Source organism: Leptodactylus fuscus, chromosome 3, assembly GCF_031893055.1.
Source record: "Leptodactylus fuscus isolate aLepFus1 chromosome 3, aLepFus1.hap2, whole genome shotgun sequence".
Taxonomy (NCBI): Eukaryota; Metazoa; Chordata; class Amphibia; order Anura; family Leptodactylidae; genus Leptodactylus; species Leptodactylus fuscus.
In genome coordinates this window covers 35485504-35508748 of record NC_134267.1, presented here as the reverse complement: position 1 = coordinate 35508748, position 23245 = coordinate 35485504, and the positions used below count along the sequence as shown (strand labels likewise).

The 23245-nt window shown below is 42.5% G+C and overlaps 1 protein-coding gene and 1 long non-coding RNA gene across 8 annotated transcripts in view; one reads left to right on the top strand and one right to left on the bottom strand.

The window, feature by feature from the left end:
- Positions 1-10542, bottom strand: part of LOC142197286 (uncharacterized) — a 282948-nt gene extending 272406 nt beyond the window's left edge. The window contains exons 1-2 of one of the 2 annotated variants that reach the window (XR_012715308.1): positions 10516-10542; positions 10020-10072 (exon numbers count right to left, since the gene is read on the bottom strand). This is a non-coding gene — a long non-coding RNA (uncharacterized LOC142197286). Of the gene's footprint in view, positions 1-10019; positions 10073-10269; positions 10285-10515 lie in introns of those variants that run through there. The other variant, XR_012715309.1, reaches the window with a different exon arrangement.
- Positions 1-23245, top strand: part of SLC8A1 (solute carrier family 8 member A1) — a 269144-nt gene that overhangs the window by 154987 nt on the left and 90912 nt on the right. The window lies entirely within an intron of this gene.

The following is a 23245-nucleotide window of genomic DNA, read 5'->3' as shown; positions in this document are numbered from 1 at the left end:
GCACCTTATTGTTTTGCCTCTGCTTCCTGTATTATTGGAAGTCGCCATGTCGCACAGCAGCAGTACCCTTCTCGTAGCTAGGCATAAATATGATATGCGTGTCCACTGGCTGCAGGCTAGTAAACGTTTAATCCTCGCTAACAATACATGGCAGCTTATCAGTGTTGCCAGACATTATTCCTGTGACACCAGGCTGGCAGGTGTTTACATTTTGCTAAAATGACTTTGCCCTGTGGCATGTTGAGTAACCACCTCACATTGCACTCTGCTCCAATTGTTGTCTACTTTGTGATGGATAATTTCAATTGTGAAAGGTTTAACTAATGATCTATGAAGGTGGAAGCCTCAGAGAGCCGGGATAAGGGTCCTCGCCATTAGGGACCTGCACAGCCTGCAGCCATTTATATATTCCAGTCTGTAACATTATTAGGTTTCCACCATAACTAATGTAGGGGTCTACACCTAATAATCTGTGCCGTGCTTCAGTCTAAGGGCTTCATTCAGGGTATGGCGTCTCAAATCAATTTGTCATTCCACTTCGTACACAAGATGGGTTGGCTTATATCTCTTAAGTGGATGTAGGGGATATATATATATATACTGTATAGGCACATTAACAGGCGAGTGATGTCCATGATCCATGAAAAACTAGAGCATGCTCCACTTTTTGATGGATCTAAAGCACGACCCTGTTTTGATGGACACGACTCTACCTTTGAAGGTCAGTGGGTCAGGGGAAAAAAAGGATGCAACATTGGTGCTGAAAAAATCAGCGCGGAACATATTTGCATAGTAGATGAGGTTTGATCTATAGTATTGATCGAGGGGAAGGCAAAAAAACCCAAACCCATGAGGCTCATGCCAATTGCCCCAAATTCCTTCCTGACTCTAATCTGGCAGTCAGTATAAAAACCCTGGATCAATGATAGCCTTATCCAGAGGAAGGAAAGCAGGAGAATATGGTTTCTATAGTTGAATTTGGCGAAAGGCAGTGATACACCTTCCGTAGATGAGCCTTCATAAAATAGATCACTATAGGACTACCCTTTGTGGTGGTAGATTTTGCCCTTGTCCCCTACGCCCTTGTTTGTGGAGAGCGGAGTCTTTCACAGTTTTTTACCAACCCATGACAGGCTATGTCTTTTTTAGCCCCTCCAACGATTACACAGTTAATGCGAAACCAAGACCCAAGGACTTTATCTTCTCCAAAAATGCAGGAGGTAGAAAGTGTTACCAACACGTCTGCAACACGTCACACCAGGAGCTCTGGATCATGGAAGGTGACTGTAGTGGTCTCCACAGGTGTGAGCAGATCCATTGTGGTCAATTCCCACAGTAGGACGTGGTGCCAAGTGGCCTCCCAAAACCCAACCCAGTTGGGACTGCCCTGTCTTTGTTCCTTAGAGAGTCTTTATAATTGTGATGGAAAACTTGCTTTTCTCTTAAAATTTCTTTCATTGCTTAACAATGTCTGAAAGGGATCAGTCAGAGTCCATGTCAAATCCGCCCTTGTATTATATTCAATGAATTGTATACTACAGATATGTTTCCTGTGATAAAGGGAGTTGTATTTCCATTTATTTGAATAGTCAAATTTTTCCTAATCTGTACCCAAGTAAACAAAGAGAGTCTTTTAACCAAAGTACGGTAGTGATAACCTCCAGGCGTCTGTGCTATTTTCTGCCTGATGGCTGAAGAGGTAATTGAAAATCCTGATTTCAGAGACTAGTCGTCGAGATCTCACTATCAAGGTAATGCCAAACCGTTTTTAGATCTAATCTACATAATGGATGACATTAGAAACTGGCTTATAGCATATAGAAAAGTGGGAGGCAATTGGCTTCATAAATAATACAATGCAGGAGATAGCGTGTGCGGTAATTACATATAGCAGGACGATGGCGGCAAGTAATGAATGTGAAACGGAGATGGCGACGTGCAGGACTCTTCACTTGGTTAAGGAAAGAATTATCAGGAGTGCGAGTAATGATTGAATGGGCTGATCGTTGATTCCTATCGATGCTGTTCATTGGATTTTATTGTCTGAGTATATACGCATTAACGTATAATACTGAGATATACTAAATTGTAATCAATGCTTATGTAACACAGCAGAAAACGCTACAACTTCCAGTTAAGCAAATAGTGCTGAAATAGCCTATTCTGTTCTATCTATTAATCTTGTAAAGAACTACGGTAATGTGTTTCAGTGGTTACAGACTACAAACACATTTGATGTAGTCTGGCCTTGCAGTCATATTGCTTTTCATCTATTCCCTACTTCCCTTCATCTAAAACCATGTGACAGATTTAGCCCCTTCTCCCCTTCACCAAATGTTCCACTGAAAATCTGTATGTTGGAGAGACTGGACAGCAACTTAGAATGCGGATGAATTCACATCGCCATACAATTAGAGAACGAAGACTGGGCCTTCCCGTATCAAAACATTTCTGCAATGAGGATCATAATATCACCCATCACATGAAAATTTTGGTTTTAAGAGGGAATTTCAAATCAAAGAAAGAACGACGGATTTATGAGTATAAATTTATGACCCTGCTTCAAACACTGGAGAAGGGGCGAAATCTGTCACATGGTTTTATGGCATCTTACAGAAATCACTGACCTGAGACCCTTAGAACTGATAAAAACCTGGAATGTTTACATTGTTTGTACCAATTACTAATGACTCTCTACGCCCCCCCCCCTTCCTCCTGGAATTCTATCCCTATGTGCCCTTTTGTACATAAATATGCAGCCTTCAGAAATGGTTTTAAATTTACTTGAGAAAGGAGCCGAGAGTTCTGAAACGTTGTAATCTGTCATCATTATGAGTTAACCATTAAAAAAGTATCAACTACTGAAGACTATCAGGTTTTTTGTTTTTTTATAATTACAAAGGAGTAAAGGACAGATAGAAGAAAGTATGACCGCACAGGCTGCACAGTCTATTTGTTGTCCACATAGTTCTGAAAAGCAGCTGTAGCCACAAAATGGTGGAATGTTTTTAATCAAGAACGTAACACAACAAGAGTTGCCATGTGCACATACAGTTCATGCCGTCTGAACCACATTGTCCGTTAGGATATAATATTACGATTCTGTATCCTATCTAACCCTGAAATAATAAATGAAGACCATATGGCTGCATATTCCATTTTTATACAAACCACGAACATGGCCGCCGCATAGTAAATCTTAAAAATACATTTCCCTGTATGTGGCACTCTGCTTTTAAGCGACTATTTTTAACGCTGCGGCAACTTCCTTTCCCTAAAGACTATTGTCTTGCCAACCATGACAGGTATACCGTAACGATTTGATGCCTGTCTCATTTTTAAGGGGATTCTATTGTTAATATGGAAGGTAAAAATAAACCTGGAAAAATTATCAGAGTAAATGTCAGTTTAAGCTTTCGATTTAATTTTTATTTCATTAATTTTGAAAAACAAACAAACAAGTGTTTACTTACAGTAATATTACACTGAAACGTCTTTAAGATGATCCCCAAATATTGTAACGAAGGCCTTAGGGATCAGGGAAGATGGCTAGTATATATAGTATACCATGGAGCTGATATCTATCACTATATCTATCACTGAAAACAGTGGCGGTGTGGAGAGGTTTTACTTAGTATGGGTAGCAAAGGACTGGAGAAATAGATTTGGATCTATGTCTTTGGATGTTCCAATGGCCGTTGGTTTCTGTGGCCAGTGATATAACTGGGTAGTATTATACTTGCCAATTTTGCCAAAATGTCGAGAAAATGGGGAGACCCAACAGACTCCACGTAGGAAGGACAAATCTTCCAGGTGCTACACTTTAAAAAAAAAACAAAAACAAAAAAAAAACCTAATAATATTTTTGGCTATATTTGGCAAGGGAAGTTAAAGGGAGTCTGTCACCAGAACCCAGCATATCAACCCAGCCCCACAAATAGTTAGGTTATGGTCACCTGAATCAAATAGTGTTTTCCCCTTGTGAATCCATGACCCCATTGCCGAGATATCACTGTTTTGTCAATATGCAAATTAGCTCATTGGAGCAATGGGGGTATTGCCATCGCTCCAACGCAACGCCAAAGGATTCCAATACTAACATAAATGGCAATATCTCTGCAACAGAGGCTCCAATTCACATGGGGAAAACCACGTTTGATTTAGGAGACCCAGACCTCTCTATGGGTTGATATGCTGGTTCTCCATTTAAAGTTGAGTTAAAGTTCTGGTGTAGACAAAGCATTGCATGAAATCCACCTAGACAGAGATAAGATGTGGCTGCCACATGATGGGACTTGATAGGCAAAAACACCAGGCAAGGTGTCCTACTCCTATGGAAGCTTACATGTGGTCAGTGGTGTAGCTCTGGTTTAGGATATTTAATCAGGCTACTGTCTATACCCCCCCGGTTGGTTCATAGATAGATAACACTAACCCTTTACGTAAGATTACATAAGGTATCAGAAGAATGGCTCACCATAATGTCATGTGTATGGACAGCCCAATGTCGGTGACCGCCCATAGACGACATCACCAAGGTGTGAGCTGGAGATGCAGGAATGATATTCCGGTTTCCATCATTGCCCCTGACCAATAACAGAGCTCGCATAAATGACTTTCACATTGCTATTTTCCAACAGCTTGAAACTAGACGTCTCTCCCGGGTGATGCCCACAGAGGTTAGTCCGGTGAGATTCGCCACTGTCACTTTCTGTCAGCCTGAGGTTTTCCTATAGGCATTCCCTAATATACAGAATGTTTGAAGTCATTCTCTCTTTTATTAAAGGTTTTTCTTTATACATTGCTGGTTAGATCCAAAGCGATAACCTTTCTCCGGATCAGGATAAATAGTCTGGTGCCGTATACCCAGAGCTGCGGCGGGAAGATGGAACTTGGTCTAATGAGCTTGTCACATCAGTCCCTGCAGCAGCAAGAGAATTAATAGAAACCCCATCACTTGGCGCATGATGGGACTGATAATACATTCAGAGCTTTTGTTATTTCCCTGTCCTAATGTGACTTTTCATAGTAACTTAATGAATAAAAAAATGAAGGTCATTTATTGCAGATTCTGGTTCACTGCCATCCGCCATATAATGAGCAGTGTGTTATCTCGTGGCCGCATTTGCATTCTGTAGCATTTTCTTTATGATGCTTGGAATCTGAGAGCCCTGGTATAGGGACAGGTATTCTTATAGTGTATGCCACAGATTCTTGTAATTGTGGACGGGACATATTCCGCACCATTACCTAATACAATATGAGTTGGAATCACATGGTTCACGTGGTCTGCAGTTTAATTCTATCTATCCAATAGGTTACATTGCCTCTTACGTAGGCTGCCTGCATCTTTTAGGCCTCATTCATACCTCTGCTTTTAGCGGACATGTGATGTAAGGGCTCGTTCACACGGGGCAAGAGGGGGCGGATTTTGACACCGAATCCATCTCAAAATCTGCCCCCTGACAAGAGAGCTCTATGTATAGCGCTAGCGTCCTTTTTTCCGTGAGTGGTTTGTTCCCGCTCACGGAAAAAAAGAAGCGAGCTGCCCTTTCTTCAGGCGGATTCCGCAGCTGATTCAGTCCCTGCATCCACCTCACGACAGCACCCTCCACACTAGGCCCATTCGTTTGGGCCTACTCCAGAGCGGGAAGTCGACAGTCGCGGCAGGCACATTTTGGTCCTATTCTGATGCTGCTTTCCGCGTCGAAATCAGGATCAAAATATGCCGTCCCTAGCCGCGTGTAAACTAGTCCTAAGCGTCAATCATGGACAGAACATGATCCTACTTATGTAATGGAACCATGGAACCATGCAAAGGAAGCTTGAAGGGATCTATCGTGTTTGGGTTTCCATCCTTCGGGTCTGCTTGGGGATCCAAAAGACAGAATCCCTATCTGCTTAAAAAGACTATATAGACTAAATGGGATCCGCCATGTTTCCGCCCGCTTTCCACCGAAAGTGGAATGAAGGACGGAGTCTCATACGGAAACTCAAACGCTAGTGTCAACCTAGGACTTTATCAAGAACTATAGGTATACTTTATGCATGGTTCAAGATTGTACCCACTAATGTCTGAATGAATCCACGCAGGGGTGCACCTTGTCCCGTGGTCAGTTAACATCACTTAGAGTTGTTGAGAGCCTTCAAGATTTGTAGTTGGTTTGGTAAGGAGGGTTTTATAAAGGGAACACTGGTTAATCTTTGTAAGATGTCCGCTTTTAGTCACCATCCATAATGCATGTATTATACCCCGGAGACGCTTGTTGGTTAGATCAGATGGAATAAATAGAGCAAATATCTGGGCCCCTTAACCATGAACTCAGAAGTTAAGTGATTAGTCATTTTCTATCTTCATTCTGCTCCATGTCAGCCTCCTCAAGCCATTATATGAGCTACATAGTACATGGTTACCTAGCTACTACCCATGACTTATTGTTCCTAGATAAGTGCTGTTTACACAGTGAAGGTGTTTTTTTTTTCTGGATTGCTTCTGGATTTCAGATTTAGCTGCATCCGTCTCCATCCATTTATGCAGGTTTGTATTGATTTTGAGCTATCTGGTATATTTTTCAACATTCAGACTCGAAGGTGGTGAATTTTCTGAATTTCTCGAGATTTGTATGTTGCTTATCTGTTAAACATCGGAGGCACCCGATGTCGGACCAACAAAGGTGTCATGTTGATGCAATCTTGGAAACCCTTAAATCCATTAATATCAGCTTATATTTCACAAAGCATTGGACATTGCTAAGGCTGGGATCACAGTTCGCAGTAACCGTTACACATTGCAAGACAAAAAATTTTGTCAAGTCCTTTTTTTTTGACAGTTTCACTTTAAAACAATGGAACATGGGAAGAATATGCAAATCTGACTTCCATGATGTAATTAGGAAGCCAGTGCCTCAAGTATGCACACCAATAGAGGGCGCTGACTGAGAATGTGCAAGTCTATCTTCCATGATGTAATTAGGAAGACAGAGTCTCAGTCAAGCAAACCAATAGAGGGCACTCCCTTTAACATCATGCCGACCATCTCAGAGGCCCTTGTTTGCAATGATGTTGGGATTTTACCAGGTACAGTCTCTCAGCCAAGGACAGCTGTTTCGATGTTCTTGCATCTCATCAGCTTGGCGCAGAGAGGACTGACCTGGCAGAGGTGAGAGGCTTAGACAGGGTTGAGGAGATATCGTGACACTCAGTCAATCCCCTTTTAGTCAATGGAATCCACCTGACACCATTGGTGTCTCCTATTTTAGCAGTCCGTGTGGTCATTGTTCTGGTCCTCCAATGGGCCAGAACAATGGACACAGCAATGCAGATGTGAACATAGCGTTATAGGATTCATGTAAAATTTGGAATTTAGCTTTCGGTCTGAACAGAGAATAAAACAGCCTTTCATTACTAGTAACCCAAGCTATATATACCGAGATATTCACTATTTTATGTGGATTTAAAGTTTACATTAAGTTGCGCAAATCTGGAGCTGTTATCTAACTCCCACAATGCACTGCTCCCGGGTATTGAGAAACATAAACATTTACTTGAGCTTTGGATGTGAATGAAATAAAACATAATGTAGCTTAAGATTAGTATAAGATAAGTACAGAAAAATATGTGTAAAGTTACTCAATATCCTATGTAGAGTCATGTGATTGCATGTAAAATATGTTGTAAAGGAAGGAATTTTCTTCTTTACCTTATAAGAGAACCAACTCCAACTCTTTGCTTCCTTCAATAGTCTCTGTTCCACTGATTCCGGAAGACTTGGAATTTTTTCTCTAGCCCCTGCGGTTCTTGAGCAATCAGGGACATTACTTTCAGCACCCAACATGCTATTTAGGTTCTCTACTGTCAGGTGGGCGGGGCTACCTGGAGCAGAACTGCAGGGAACGCCCTCGTGGACATTATAGAACCTAATTAGCATGTTGGGTGCTGAAACTAACATCATTTATTACTCAGGAACGGTGGGGAATAGAGAAAAAATTCCAACTGTGCCGGAATCCGTGGACCAGCGACTATTGAATGATGGAAGAGTTGGAGCGGGTGGAGGTTATGAAATATACTCGCTAAAGAGGGTTTTTTTAAGTTAAAGCCACATTTTGTAAAACAAAATCAGTTATTGCCCCTAATCTGTCCTTTCTAATACCTGGAGATAAGTTGTTATTAGTGGCGATATAGTAAATTTTTTCTATGGAGGTCACTACCATGGCATGGCGATCCCAAGCAGGAGACTTGATATCCAGATGTCATATAGATAGGGGTTGTCATCATTTATATACTGCAGATATGGTCGCCCCCAATTTTCTTTTTCGTCAGTTCCTTCCCCCGTAGAATTGATACCTTTAAGACATATTCGGTTTCGCTCATTGCACAGCCGTCCCAGATAAAGAGGTTTTGATTCCCGCTTTCCACCTGCTCGAGCGACGTACTGCAGATGTTATCAGAGGAAAATTCTCCATAAAAGTTGAGCTGAGCCTTGGCGGCAGATTACATCACCTGCACATCTGGCTCCTAGAGATAGGAACATCTTTCAGACACGTCTCTAACTTGAAAAGTTTAAGACGCTTTTTTCTAAAAGAGGGATTAGGAAGCGTCGACGTCCTGGATGTGTTTAAATGTCACAGCAAATTGTTTAACGTAGCCTTGGAGAAAAATAAACCGTAGCGCCAATTTGTCGGGTTAAGTAGGAGAACCCTATGTACACCAGAATGGGTGCGGGAAATATTTCCGGGATTATTAATTGGATATTTACTAAACGATGATCATTTCCAAAGATGAAACTTCCCGGTCAGTAGCAAAACAAACCTGCGAGCTGCAGCCAACATAATCCGTTCAGAGCTAGTGCTCATTATTGGGAATGTTTGGATATCTCGCCGCGTCTTCAGATCCAGCGATAAAAGAAACATCTGCTGTATATGACGCATTCTCCGTTTAATTAGATGACTTGGGGCTCTCTATGGAAAGGAAAGTGAAAGCTGCAAGAAAGTTAGACTTGTGATAGTCTCATGCTTATAGATGGCGGTTCTTTGACAGCGCTACGATATGTCTCTTTGGGGTACGTTATCTCAACGTGTCTCCGGGGGAAGTCAATATCTAAAACGCATCACTATTTTATGTATGATTATTGACTTTTCAGCACTTTGTTCTCTTACTTGTACTCACATATTCTCCATTGCAAAATATAATTTTTTTTGTAAGCAGAATAGATCATACGAATTGAGTTTTTGCAAAGTAAAGGTGGATGAATTCTTGCTTTCCATTATTTTATAGATTGCATATGTGGTGCATCGTCCTGGATGGTGGGAGGAGGGAAGGATATGAGCACTCACGTGACTTTTTGTTTCGGAAGTTTGAACAGTTTTTTGTTTCAAGGGTTCTTTTGTAGGCAATAAGATTGAAGACCTACCCTTAGGATAGGTCATTAGTAGTGTTGAGCGAGTAGTGTTCGATCTAATACCAATTACACGCATTCCTATGCCGGCGAGGTATTCGATCGAATACTACTCGCTCATCACTAGTCATTAGCTAAAGATCGGCAGGGTTCCGCTTTCCTTTTTAAAACAATGGCAATGCTCTCATTGTTCCAAAGAGCTCATTTGCATATTGACAGAAACAGAGATAGCTGCAGCATCAAAGGCGGCGATTCACAAGGGGAATTTGCTTCAGGTGACCCTAACCTATTTATCTGTAGGGCTGAGGTGATATACTGGGTCTGGTGACACTAACCTATCTATCTGCAGGTCTGGGGTAATATACTGGTTCTGGTACCACTAACCTATCTATCTGCAGGACTGGGGTGATATGCTGGTTCTGGTGACACTAACCTATCTATCTGCAGGACTGGGGTGATATGCTGGTTCTGGTGACACTAACCTATCTATCTGCAGGGCTGGGGTGATATGCTGGTTCTGGTGACACTAACCTATCTATCTGCAGGGCTGGGGTGATATGCTGGTTCTGGTGACACTAACCTATCTATCTGCAGGGCTGGGGTGATATGCTGGGACTGGTGACACTAACCTATCTATCTGCAGGGCTGGGGTAATATGCTGGTTCTGGTGACACTAACCTAATCTATCTGCTGGGCTGGGGTGATATGCTGGTTCTGGTAACACTAACCTATCTATCTGCAGGGCTGGGGTGATATGCTGGGTCTGGTGACCCTAACCTATCTATCTGCAGGGCTGGGTTTATATACTGGTTCTGGTGACACTAACCTATCTATCTGCAGGACTGGGGTAATATGCTGGTTCTGGTGACACTAACCTATCTATCTGCAGGGCTGGGTTTATATACTGGTTCTGGTGACACTAACCTATCTATCTCCAGGGCTGGGGTGATATGCTGGTTCTGGTGACACTAACCTATCTATCTGCAGGGCTGGGTTTATATGCTGGTTCTGGTGACACTAACCTACCTATCTGCAGGGCCTGGGGTGATATGCTGGTTCTGGAGACACTAACCTATCTATCTGCAGGGCGGGGTTTATATGCTGGTTCTGGTGACACTAACCTATCTATCTGCAGGGCTGGGGTGATATGCTGGTTCTGGTGACACTAACCTATCTATCTGCAGGACTGGGGTAATATGCTGGTTCTGGTGACACTAACCTATCTATCTGCAGGGCTGGGATGATATGCTGGTTCTGGTGACACTAACCTATCTATCTGCAGGACTGGGGTAATATGCTGGTTCTGGTGACACTAACCTATCTATCTGCAGGGCTGGGATGATATGCTGGTTCTGGAGACACTAACCTATCTATCTGCAGGACTGGGGTAATATGCTGGTTCTGGTGACACTAACCTATCTATCTGCAGGGCTGGGGTGATATGCTGGTTCTGGTGACACTAACCTATCTATCTGCTGGGCTGGGGTGATATGCTGGTTCTGGTAACACTAACCTATCTATCTGCAGGGCTGGGGTGATATGCTGGTTCTGGTGACACTAACCTATCTATCTGTAGTGTTGGGGTGATATGCTGGTTCTGGAGACCCTAACCTATCTATCTGCGGGGTGGGTTTATATGCTGGCCGCCCCAGTGCCATTCAAATAATAGGAGTGTCACAACAGCATTGTCTAATGCATATCTGCAGTTCCCATGAACTTGAGCACCGCTACTATTACTTGTATAGGAGTGGGACTGCACGCACTGACTGCCCACTAGCTAGCAGCTTTCGTCACCCAAAGGTTGCCACAACAGCTGATCTTTGTGGGGTCTGGGTGTCGGACCCCCACAGATGACCCTTCCTGGTAATGTTGGGTAATACCAGAATACCCCTTTAATAATATGACGTAGAGAGGTTCACTCTCTATTATAGCGCTCTAAATAGAGTCAGGAAACTAGATAGTTACGGTTACTGGCAAAATCCAGATATTTCATTACTGGATCCCACATGTACATTTTGCCGTGAGACAAAGCACCACGTCCCTGTGAAATGCAGCCCGCTCCTTTATGTGATGTTCTAGGCCTTTAATATTGCTTTATATAGGTTTGTGGCTAGGAACAACATTTTTGTTGCAGATTGAAAACCAATGACACTTCTAATGGGATTTTCATCCCCGTTCATTTCGCTCGGAAACATATGTTACATTCGCTTTTACAGCAGGCTGGATCAGCTTTGTACATTAATGGTGATAAATACAGTAGACAGATACGTTTCCTTACTTGCTGGACGGCATTACTGAACAATAAGTGCTTGAGACACGCAGTGTAATCCGAGGAAATAATAGAAATACAAGGAAAGGCACAGGGAAGGAAATGTCGCCTTGGCCTTAGGATATTTTACTACCTTTTTATCATAAATGTCACTTCATTATTGGAATATTAACAGTAAAATAAAGTGCATTTGTCAAATTTGTATGTAGGTAAGAAAGTCATGGCGAGTCACCCGAGGCGGTGCTGTATTACTGAAGACTTACTGCCCAGGTAGGGCTCTGCGGTTACTCTCCTCTGTGACTACCACCATAGGAATTAGACTACAACCTCCACCGGAGAGTGACTCACGTCTAGGAATTATGCAGGGCTGTAAATATTTTAGGCGAAAGCTCCAGCTTGGGTCAAAGTCAGAACAGGAGCCTAGTAGTACACAAAGTATTTGCAATGGTGGTTATATTGCCCCTGTAAGAGTCACAGAGTCACCAGTACCAGCGCCAAAGCTCCGTAGAGCGGCCCAGGGCACAGGTTCAGCTCACCACCCCTACTCTGTATCTCAGTACATGAAAGGGGCTTATTAGCGCAACCCCTGACAGCTAGTACTTAGGGCACGTGCCCAGTTGCCCCTCCACTTCGCTACACACCGGCCCAGAGGTAACTTCAATGCCCTCTGTGTCAACCATGGAACCGCCAGTGCCCTAAAATTTGCTTTAAAGAGGACGTCTCACCACCTACCCCAACTTCAGCTCTTTGAATTGCTTAGTAGACACCCACCGCTTTACTGATTCCACTACAGCTGGACTTTTTTCCCATAGCCCCCACCATTCTTGAGCAATTGTACTGTTAGTTTGAGCACTGACTATGTTAATTGGGCTCTCTACTGTCAGGAGGGCGGTCCTAGGCTGGACCTTTCACCACCTCCACCAACTGCAGCTCTTTGCATCCTTCCATTGATTCGGGCACAGTTGGACTTTTTTTTCCAGTCCCCACCATTCCTGAGCAATCAGTGTTTTTTAATGTCTGCACCAAATATGCTAACTAAGCTCTCCATTGTCGAGTGGGTGGACCTGGACTGGAGTAGACCAATAGGGACCGCTCGCCTGACAGTAGAGAGCCAATGACTGAAATGATTACTCAGGAACGGTGGGGGCTAGAGAAAAAACTCCAACTGTGCTGGAATCAGTAGAATGGGACCTAATAAAGGATGCAGAGCTCTTTAGTTGGTGGAGGGGGGTCCTCTTTAAAGGAAATTTGTCATGTTAATAATTCAATCCAGAACTGAAGTAGCTGAGCAGATTGATATATATTTACTGGGAAAGCATTGGTTACAACGTGTATTTCATTCATCTATATCTCTGTTCATTCTATGCTTTGTAGTCATGTGGGCGGTCCTGTATGAGTGCGCATTGAAAGATAATTGTACGTTACTGAGCAGAACCGCCCACTGGACTCCTGAACCCAAAATAAGCAACAATTTCTGTGAAGAAATGACTAGTTATATCAGCCTATCACTATAGCATACCAAATGCAAGTTGGGTGGAATTTTTGAAGTGACCGGTTCCCTTTACGGACCCTCTACAGAGCCCTCTGTAACACCCACAGTAACCCCAGTAGGAGTTACCCTCGGCACATTGGACAATGCTACACCCATGTTGCTCTGGTGTGGGGACAATCGGATAGAACATGTGACCTGTTACTGTCCTGCTTAATTTGGGACACTCGTAACAAAATTGCGCTGGAGTGTTCCCAGTAGTAACATCTTATAAACCACCGTCTATGTATATAATAATCCAGGATTGTGTTATGTAGACTCTTCTTTATTTAATCCACTATTGTCACTACTTTCATGAGTTACGTATTGTCCTGAAAACCAAAATAAGTGGCAGGACCCAATAGGCCCCACTATATGTAAAGAGATGCTACCCATAGTCACTGCTGTAAATGAAACTGCCAAATACTGAATTACAGGAGTCCTCTCAGTCCTTGCAATTATGTATAGCAATCAGCGCCATCTAAAGGCAGAAATCACTTACTACATTTCACTAGGATTTCTTCATTCTACAGGTCTCAATAAGAATATGAAGTGATGGCTTATACTAATATACTGAGGTCAGGTGTGTAGCGCACAGTATATAATATATGCAGAATCTACATGCTTTATGTGCCACTTAGAATTGGATGGTGCCCACCTAACAATGGGCTCGGAGTTGGTGGTCAGTGTGGTCCTGTCCATGTATTGAGTGTTTTTCCCCACTTGTGGTTACTACAGTCCTATGAAAAAGTTTGGGCACCCCTATTAATCTTAATCATTTTTTGTTCTAAATATTTTGGTGTTTGCAACAGCCATTTCAGTTTGATATATCTAATAACTGATGGACACAGTAATATTTCAGGATTGAAATGAGGTTTATTGTACTAACAGAAAATGTGCAATATGCATTAAACCAAAATTTGACCGGTGCAAAAGTATGGGCACCCTTATCATTTTATTGATTTGAATTCCCCTAACTACTTTTTACTGACTTACTGAAGCACAAAATTGGTTTTGTAACCTCAGTGAGCTTTGAACTTCATAGCCAGATGTATCCAATCATAAGAAAAGGTATTTAAGGTGGCCAATTGCAAGTTGATCTCCTATTTGAATCTCCTCTGAAGAGTGGCATCATGGGCTACTCAAAACAACTCTCAAATGATCTGAAAACAAAGATTGTTCAACATAGTTGTTCAGGGGAAGGATACAAAAAGTTGTCTCAGAGATTTAACCTGTCAGTTTCCACTGTGAGGAACATAGTAAGGAAATGGAAGACCACAGGGACAGTTCTTGTTAAGCCCAGAAGTGGCAGGCCAAGAAAAATATCAGAAAGGCAGAGAAGAAGAATGGTGAGAACAGTCAAGGACAATCCACAGACCACCTCCAAAGAGCTGCAGCATCATCTTGCTGCAGATGGTGTCACTGTGCATCGGTCAACTATACAGCGCACTTTGCACAAATAGAAGCTGTATGGGAGAGTGATGAGAAAGAAGCCGTTTCTGCACGTACGCCACAAATAGAGTTGCCTGAGGTATGAAAAAGCACATTTGGACAAGCCAGCTTCATTTTGGAAACAAAAATTGAGTTGTTTGGTTATAAAAAAAAGGCGTTATGCATGGCGTCCAAAAAGAAACAGCATTCCAAGAAAAACACTTGCTACCCACTGTAAAATTTGGTGGAGGTTCCATCATGCTTTGGGGCTGTGTGGCCAATGCCGGCATCGGGAATCTTGTTAAAGTTGAGGGTCCCATGGATTCCACTCAGTATCAGCAGATTCTTGAGAATAATGTTCAAGAATCAGTGACGAAGTTGAAGTTACGCCGGGGATGGATATTTCAGCAAGACAATGATCCAAAACACCGCTCCAAATCCTCAGGCATTCATGCAGAGGAACAATTACAATGTTCTGGAATGGCCATCCCAGTCCCCAGACCTGAATATCATTGAACATCTGTGGGATGATTTGAAGCGGGCTGTCCATGCTCGGCGACCATCTAACTTAACTGAACTTGAATTGTTTGTCCAAAATACCTTTATCCAGGATCCAGGAACTGATTAAAAGCTACAGGAAGCGACTAGAGGCTGTTATCTTTGCAAAAGGAGGATCTACTAAATATTAATGTCACTTTTCTGTTGAGGTGCCCATACTTTTGCACCGGTCAAATTTTGGTTTAATGCATATTGCACATTTTCTGTTAGTACAATAAACCTCATTTCAATCCTGAAATATTACTGTGTCCATCAGTTATTAGATATATCAAACTGAAATGGCTGTTATAAACACCAAAATATTTAGAACTAAAAATGATTAAGATTAATAGGGGTGCCCAAACTTTTTCATAGGACTGTATTTAACCATTTAGCCACTGGTTTTCATATATGCTTACAGCGATTTCCTCCCAAGAAATCATTGCGGTAGCGGTTTCCTCTTTATACAATAATAATACTATACAATCTGTCCAATAATCACATGATTATTGTAACTTACCTAGGTCATACTTATTATTGTCCTGTAACATTTCTGTGCAGTTTTACATGTCCATATTGAATCTTGACTGCTACACACATATAATATTACTCCTCCTACTCAAAAGACATTAATCTAATAAACTAAAAATAATAGAACAATATTCCAAGAGTTTATTAAAGGGAGTCTGTCACCAGAGCCCGGCATATCAACCCGCAGGTAGAGAGGTTAGGGTCACCTGAACTGAACTAAATTTTCCTCTTGTGTATCAATGCCTTTGTTACTGAGATATCTATATAGACAGAGCAATGAGGCTTTTTCCACTTACCTCCTGGAGTAATGACAATGCCCTTGTTGCTCCAAATGGCTCATTTGTATATCGAAAAAATTGCAATATCTCCGCATCAGAGGCAAGATTCACAAGGGGAAAACTGTTTGATTCAGGTAACCGTATCTATCTGCTGGGCTGGGTGGAGTACTGATGACAGTATCCTATCTGCAGGGTTAGGGTCTGATGACATATCCTATCTATCTGCAAGGTTAGGGTCTGATGATGTATCCTATCTATCTGGAGGGTTAGGCTCTGGAGATGTATCCTATCTATCTGCAGGGTTAGGATCTGATGATGTATCCTATCTATCTGCATGGTTAGGGTCTGATGATGTATCCTATCTATCTGCAGGGTTAGGGTCTGATGATGTATCCCATCTATCTGCAGGGTTAGGATCTGATTATGTATCCTATCTGTCTGCAGGGTTAGGCTCTGATGACGTATCCTATCTATCTGCATGGTTAGGGTCTGATGATGTATCCTATCTATCTGCATGGTTAGGGTCTGATGATGTATCCCATCTATCTGCAGGGTTAGGATCTGATTATGTATCCTATCTGCAGGGTTAGGGTCTGATGATGTATCCTATCTATCTGCAGGGTTATGGTCTGATTATGTATCCTATCTATCTGCAGGGTTAGGATCTGATTATGTATCCTATCTGTCTGCAGGGTTAGGCTCTGATGACGTATCCTATCTATCTGCAGAGTTAGGCTCTGATGACGTATCCTATCTATCTGCAGAGTTAGGATCTGATGAGGTATCCTATCTATCTGAAGGGTTAGGGTCTGATGATGTATCCCATCTATCTGCAGGGTTAGGATCTGATGATGTATCCTATCTATCTGCAGGGTTAGGATGTGATGATGTATCCTATCTATCTGCAGGGTTAGGATGTGATGCTGTATCCTATCTGCAGGGTTAGGATGTGATGATGTATCCTATCTATCTGCAGGGTTAGGATGTGATGATGTATCCTATCTATCTGGAGGGTTAGGGTCTGATGACATATCCTATCTATCTGCAAGGTTAGGGTCTGATGATGTATCCTATCTATCTGGAGGGTTAGGCTCTGGAGATGTATCCTATCTATCTGCAGGGTTAGGATCTGATGATGTATCCTATCTATCTGCATGGTTAGGGTCTGATGATGTATCCTATGTATCTGCAGGGTTAGGGTCTGATGATGTATCCCATCTATCTGCAGGGTTAGGATCTGATTATGTATCCTATCTGTCTGCAGGGTTAGGCTCTGATGACGTATCCTATCTATCTGCAGGGTTAGGCTCTGATGACGTATCCTATCTATCTGCAGAGTTAGGCTCTGATGACGTATCCTATCTATCTGCAGAGTTAGGATCTGATTATGTATCCTATCTATCTGAAGGGTTAGGGTCTGATGATGTATCCCATCTATCTGCAGGGTTAGGATCTGATGATGTATCTTATCTATCTGCAGGGTTAGGATGTGATGATGTATCCTATCTATCTGCAGGGTTAGGATGTGATGCTGTATCCTATCTGCAGGGTTAGGATGTGATGATGTATCCTATCTATCTGCAGGGTTAGGATGTGATGACGTATCCTATCTATCTGGAGGGTTAGGATGTGATGATGTATCCTATCTATCTGGAGGATTAGGCTCTGATGATGTATCCTATCTATCTGCAGGGTTAGGATCTGATAATGTATCCTATCTATCTGCAGGATTAGGATCTGAGGATGTATCCCATCTATATGCAGGGTTAGGATCTGAGGATGTATCCTATCTATCTGCAGGGTTAGGATCTGATTATGTATCCTATCTATCTGCAGGGTTAGGATCTGATTATGTATCCTATCTATCTGCAGGGTTAGGGTCTGATGATGTATCCTATCTATCTTCAGGGTTATGGTCTGATTATGTATCCCATCTATCTGCAGGGTTAGGATCTGATTATGTATCCTATCTATCTGCAGGGTTAGGCTCTGATGATGTATCCTATCTATCTGCAGGGTTAGGCTCTGATGATGTATCCCATCTATCTGCAGGATTAGGATCTGAGGATGTATCCTATCTATCTGCAGGGTTAGGATCTGATGATGTATCCTATCTATCTGCAGTGCTGGGTTGAGTTCTGATGACCGTGTCCTATCTGCAGCTTTAGGGTCTGGTGACAAATTCCTTTAATAGGCTTTTGGAATGTTATACTACTATTTTTAAGGTTTTTAGATGTTTTTTGGGGCAGGAGGAATGATTATACCGTCAGGTCCATCCCACACAATGACTGGATGTCCATTACACATGGCCGCGTGTCGCCGTTGTCTTTCCTATGCCTCTTTAACATTCTGGTACACTGCCGGCCGTAAAGCTGGCCCTGTTTGTTATTCTGGTAGTAGCAGGATTCCTGGTTCATTTCAGACAGCAGTTATTGTAGTTTATTTTACCCTCTTGGCTTTTACAGTGTCTTGGACTGTATACCACCTCTGCTTTTTTCTGTCTTGGGCATTTGTGCAGTCCGTTTGAAGTTGCCAGGGCAGGCGGAACAGTTTGGCAATTATGTAGTGGAAAACAAAAAAAAAAGGGAAGTGAAGACTGTCTGGTTTCGAACACTGCTCCTTCCCGAGCAGACATCTCTGCATTATTCTTCAGATTTTCCGAGCATGGCTGAGGATTAAATAAGTGGCAGGTTACACTGCCCATTTGGCTTCCCATGCTCAGGCAGGCAGAACATCACTGACTCATTCCGTGCTGATGGCGCCGGGAGCAGGAAGGCTTCGCTGCGTGCACGGAAGGGGTTAACTCTTCAGCTATCGCACAAGTCCATTCACAGAGTATTTAATGTTACCGCTGTTAGCGAGGATCTCTTTCAGGATACATTACGCATCAGTTCATGAAAAAGCTGCCCCGGAGCTATAAGCTTCCTCCTATTTGTATGTTCTACTGACCCGACGAAATCATTTATGCGTCCTCACCTATGTCTCCGCAGGGTCCCCGCCTGATCAATTGCATATTGTGGAGTAGTATGGGGATATACTGCCTTTAGGCGGGGTTTACATATTTGCATCGGTGTGTTCTGCAGATGGGAATTTGTACTGAAATGCAAAAATTCTGGTTCTTAGGTACAGTAGAAATTGGGGTGAGGGGACGGGCAGGATTGTAGGGGCAGGAGACAGAGATCATTCATAACTCATATGAAACCTTCACCCATAAAGCAGCATTCCTATAGTATTCCTTGTAGTCTGATACTATACTAAGCCGCTTCTCACCCCCAGTCATGCAGCGTATGCTCCATCAATGTCATAAATCACTGCACTTTTTTTTTCTAAACTGAATGTCACCCACCAAGGACAAGGGAGTATTATAGAAATGATGAGAGTGATTATTCTGTAAAGACACATGGCCTGGCTTTGTGCTCGGACCCAATCAATACTACGGCTTAAGCCCTTATCATGTGGCCAGAGTATTTTACGTGGCAGAATATTAAATAGGCATATTGACCCAATTTCTGACAATACTACAGATAGGGCTGCACGTTGCAGTCACATCAATGCATGTCTAGTTGCCTGCAGAGCGATATATATATATATATATATATATATATATATATATATATATATATATATATATATATGTACATGGATATATGGCTTGACACATCCCGAAATGAGCGGCATGACAAGACCAGCTTTTTGTTAAAATAAAACAAAACACCACTATTCTGAATTTTATTTTATTTTTCGGAAGCTGTTGTGCATGTGTGTCTATAGGTGGCCACCGAGTGGCTGTAGCGTGTATTGCAGGGTTTTTCTAGCGTGCCATAGTAGTGTATAGAATTTGAGACACTAGAAGCCTAGATATGAAGCCAGAAATGTATGGAGAGGTAATGGCAGACACATCTGTCTTGCCCTATTATGTCCAGTTGATTCAGCACAGCCATAATTTACGGGTCATTTCTGTGTCCCAGATCTCACATGAGACAAGTAGATTGGGGTCACCATAGAGTCCTATAGAGATCTAAGTAGGGTTCAGCAGGTCTAGGTAATGTACCTGTAATAAGGTTGCCTATATATGCCCTTAAAGGGTGTGTAATAAAATAATTTAATACATGAATGTATTGGGGGGGTTTTTACAAACAGCATACTGACTATTACATATACAGTATACAGGTTTTATTTTCAGGGGTCCATGTAAAGGCGGTGGAACTGTGCTGCAAAAGCGTAGATCCTACTCCTGTCTGCGACCTACCCTAGGGTCACACTAGCGCTGGCTCTCTGACGTTCAGGTCCTTTGGGAGACCCAAGCGACAAAGAGCTGGACCACTAAAACAGCCATACATATGGAACCCATTGACTATAATGCGGTCCATTGGACGACTCCTCTCTCCTCCAATGGAGACATGAACCCATCCTGTTTACATTCATATGATCGGGCCAACAAAAAACGGACCCATACATGACCTGTACAGGTAGCCCTCACCTGGATTTACATTTTGATGCTTAACAATTGATGTGAACCATATGTGCAGTCACGTCCCTAATGTGAGCCTTGGTGCCCTTGTTATGCAATGGTCGAGACAAGACTAAAGGGATTGCTAAATTGTACTATTATGACCAGGTTTTAGATGAATAATTGCGATTACTGTATACCAAGCAGCCGGCTTATTCAGGCAGCGCCTCGGTGTATGTGTTTGTGAGTAGAGGGATTTACAAGGTGTCGGCCATTAGTTCAGATTTCATTAGGCAGTTGCAATTAATGTCTCCCCTGGGCACCCGGCACAAATGAAGTGACATCATGCACTTGTTCAGATGATGGACGAATAGAGCTTGGTAGCTACAGGGAAACCCATGTGACTCTCTACGGAATTTATTTTCCATCTACATGCCTTCACATGATATATACATATATATATATATATATATATATATATATATATATATATATATATATACAGTATATGCACACAGTTCACAGCCCTCTGTATATTGGTGTTACATCTCCCCCTGTAGGTCTGCCGTTCTTATAGCAGTTCTGTAATAGTCATCCCAGAAGACATATGTGGTATTTGCTATATTTATTTTTATGATTTGTTGTTTAGATGATATTTTCCTTCTTTTGCAAGAATGGTGCAGCATGTCATCGGTGTATATCATTTATAAGATATGGATGACGCTTTATACTTCAAAGTCAGCTAACATGGCAGAGCGCTAGACTATAAGATCTTACATTTCACTGAACACTTTTGTTTATTCAATACATTTTTGGAACCTTTTACTTAATACTTTTTATATTTCCAACCCACTGGCTAATACGGTACAAGAACGAACATTTTCCTTATACTTAATATGTATCAGGCATACTGCACCTTGTTGAATGGGGCTGAGCAGGAATACCACGACAGTAGCATTATGAAAGAGGGAAGCTATAATACGTGGGGGTCCCAGTACCCCTGCTCCCATATACTCAGGACACATCCAGGGCACTGACTCTCAGTTCCTTTTCAGGTTAATGAGATTTGAGCCACTACACAGTGTACAAGCTGTCTGCCCATGACTCTGTACCCTGTGCTGATCGGTGGGGTGCCGGGTTTCAGACCCTCAGTGTTCTTCTCTAAAGCCATCAATAGCATGGTGGCTCAGTGGTTAGCCTTGCAGCGCTGGAGTCCTGGGTTCAAAGCCTGCCAAGGGCAACATATGCAAGGAGTTTGTATGTTCTCCCCGTGTTTGCGTGGTTTTCCTCCGGGTACTCCGGTTTCCTCCCACACACCAAAGACATACTGACAGGGAATGTAGATTGTGAGCCCTATATGGGACAGTGACTGACAATATCTGTAAAGCGCTGCGGAATATGATGGCGCTATATAAGTAAGCATAATAAATAGCTAGTCTTAGACAACCCCTTTAATTATTGGTATTCCCCTTTAATCTAATAGACTTCTGAAAATTGCAGTTTTGGTATAAATGTTTATTCGGCCCCTCGTGTTCCATGTGCAGAACCCCCACCATGTAATGTCACGTACAGCTCTGTATAATTACACACATAGCAGATATTGAAGACGGACACAATAGATTCTCTCTGTCACTTCACAAAAAGTTTTACAGTATCAATTTGTATTAAATACATGGGAAATTGTGTCCTGAGCAGCAACAAAACTAATCCCTTACTCTGACACCGCACACATTAAGGGATCTTTTGTTATACCGTAAAGCCATCAGAAGGGGAGGACAAATTGACATTCGCCAGAAGACCAAGTGTTTGTCTAAATGCTCGAGGTTTGGCTGGAAATCCTGCAATTTGGTGGGATTGTAGATGCCTAATCCCAGAGAACCTGGATTTATAAAGTCTAAGAATTAAAAAAAAAATTCTCAAAATGGAGCTATCTGCAGAGTTTACTCCTAAAGGGGCAAAACTTCATGCAAATAATCACATCATTGCTACATGAGCAATGTCCGAAATCTAAATATTCTGTTCTCTGAGTAATGGTGGAACTGCAGTACCTGACCTGGCCACTACATAAAGTACAGCGCTGTCTGCTTCCTGCTCCATTCTCTGTGTATCAGCTGCTGAGAACAGCTAATTGATGGGGATGCGGAGTATTGATGACTTATCTTTGGGATAGGTCATCAATATTTGTAGCCAAGAAAATCGCTTTAATATTAACCAATGGTTGACTATGCCAGACCAATGGCAGCAGTATGGCCGTATCCTCAAGCAGACGTTCCATGTGTGCATTCGGTGTGACCTTTGGTAGAGGAAGCGATGGACGGATTGATGCGGCGCGGTCATGGTAGTGACAGACACAGGGCTCTGATGGAGGTAGACAGGGTTACGGCAGGTGCCATACGTGTCATACAATAAGGTAGGGATTCTTTTTGTAGGAGCTATTCTATTATTTCTTCAGGTCTTCGTATAGTACATGTGTTATAAGAATGGAGGACGCGGCTCCAGGGCTCTATGCCTTTCCTCGCTGTGTTCTTACTCTGCAAGCTCTCCGTATTTGTATAGCAGACACGTAGTGAGGGATGGTTGTGGAATACTTATCATGGAGTAGTATTAGGTATTATGTCAGCGTCAGCGGTTTTAGATCAGTCTGAATGTTTTGTTCCTGCATCTCCCCGCCAAGGACTTCCTCTGGGAACAGGCGAGATGTTTAGTTGTAGGCAGAAATCAAAGGGATCCAATCAGCCATGTTTCCAATGTGGAGCCGGTGTCCGACAGCCTCTAAATCAGATTGCATATACTTACTAAAGGAGACTGATGAGCTTTACTTGTGCCT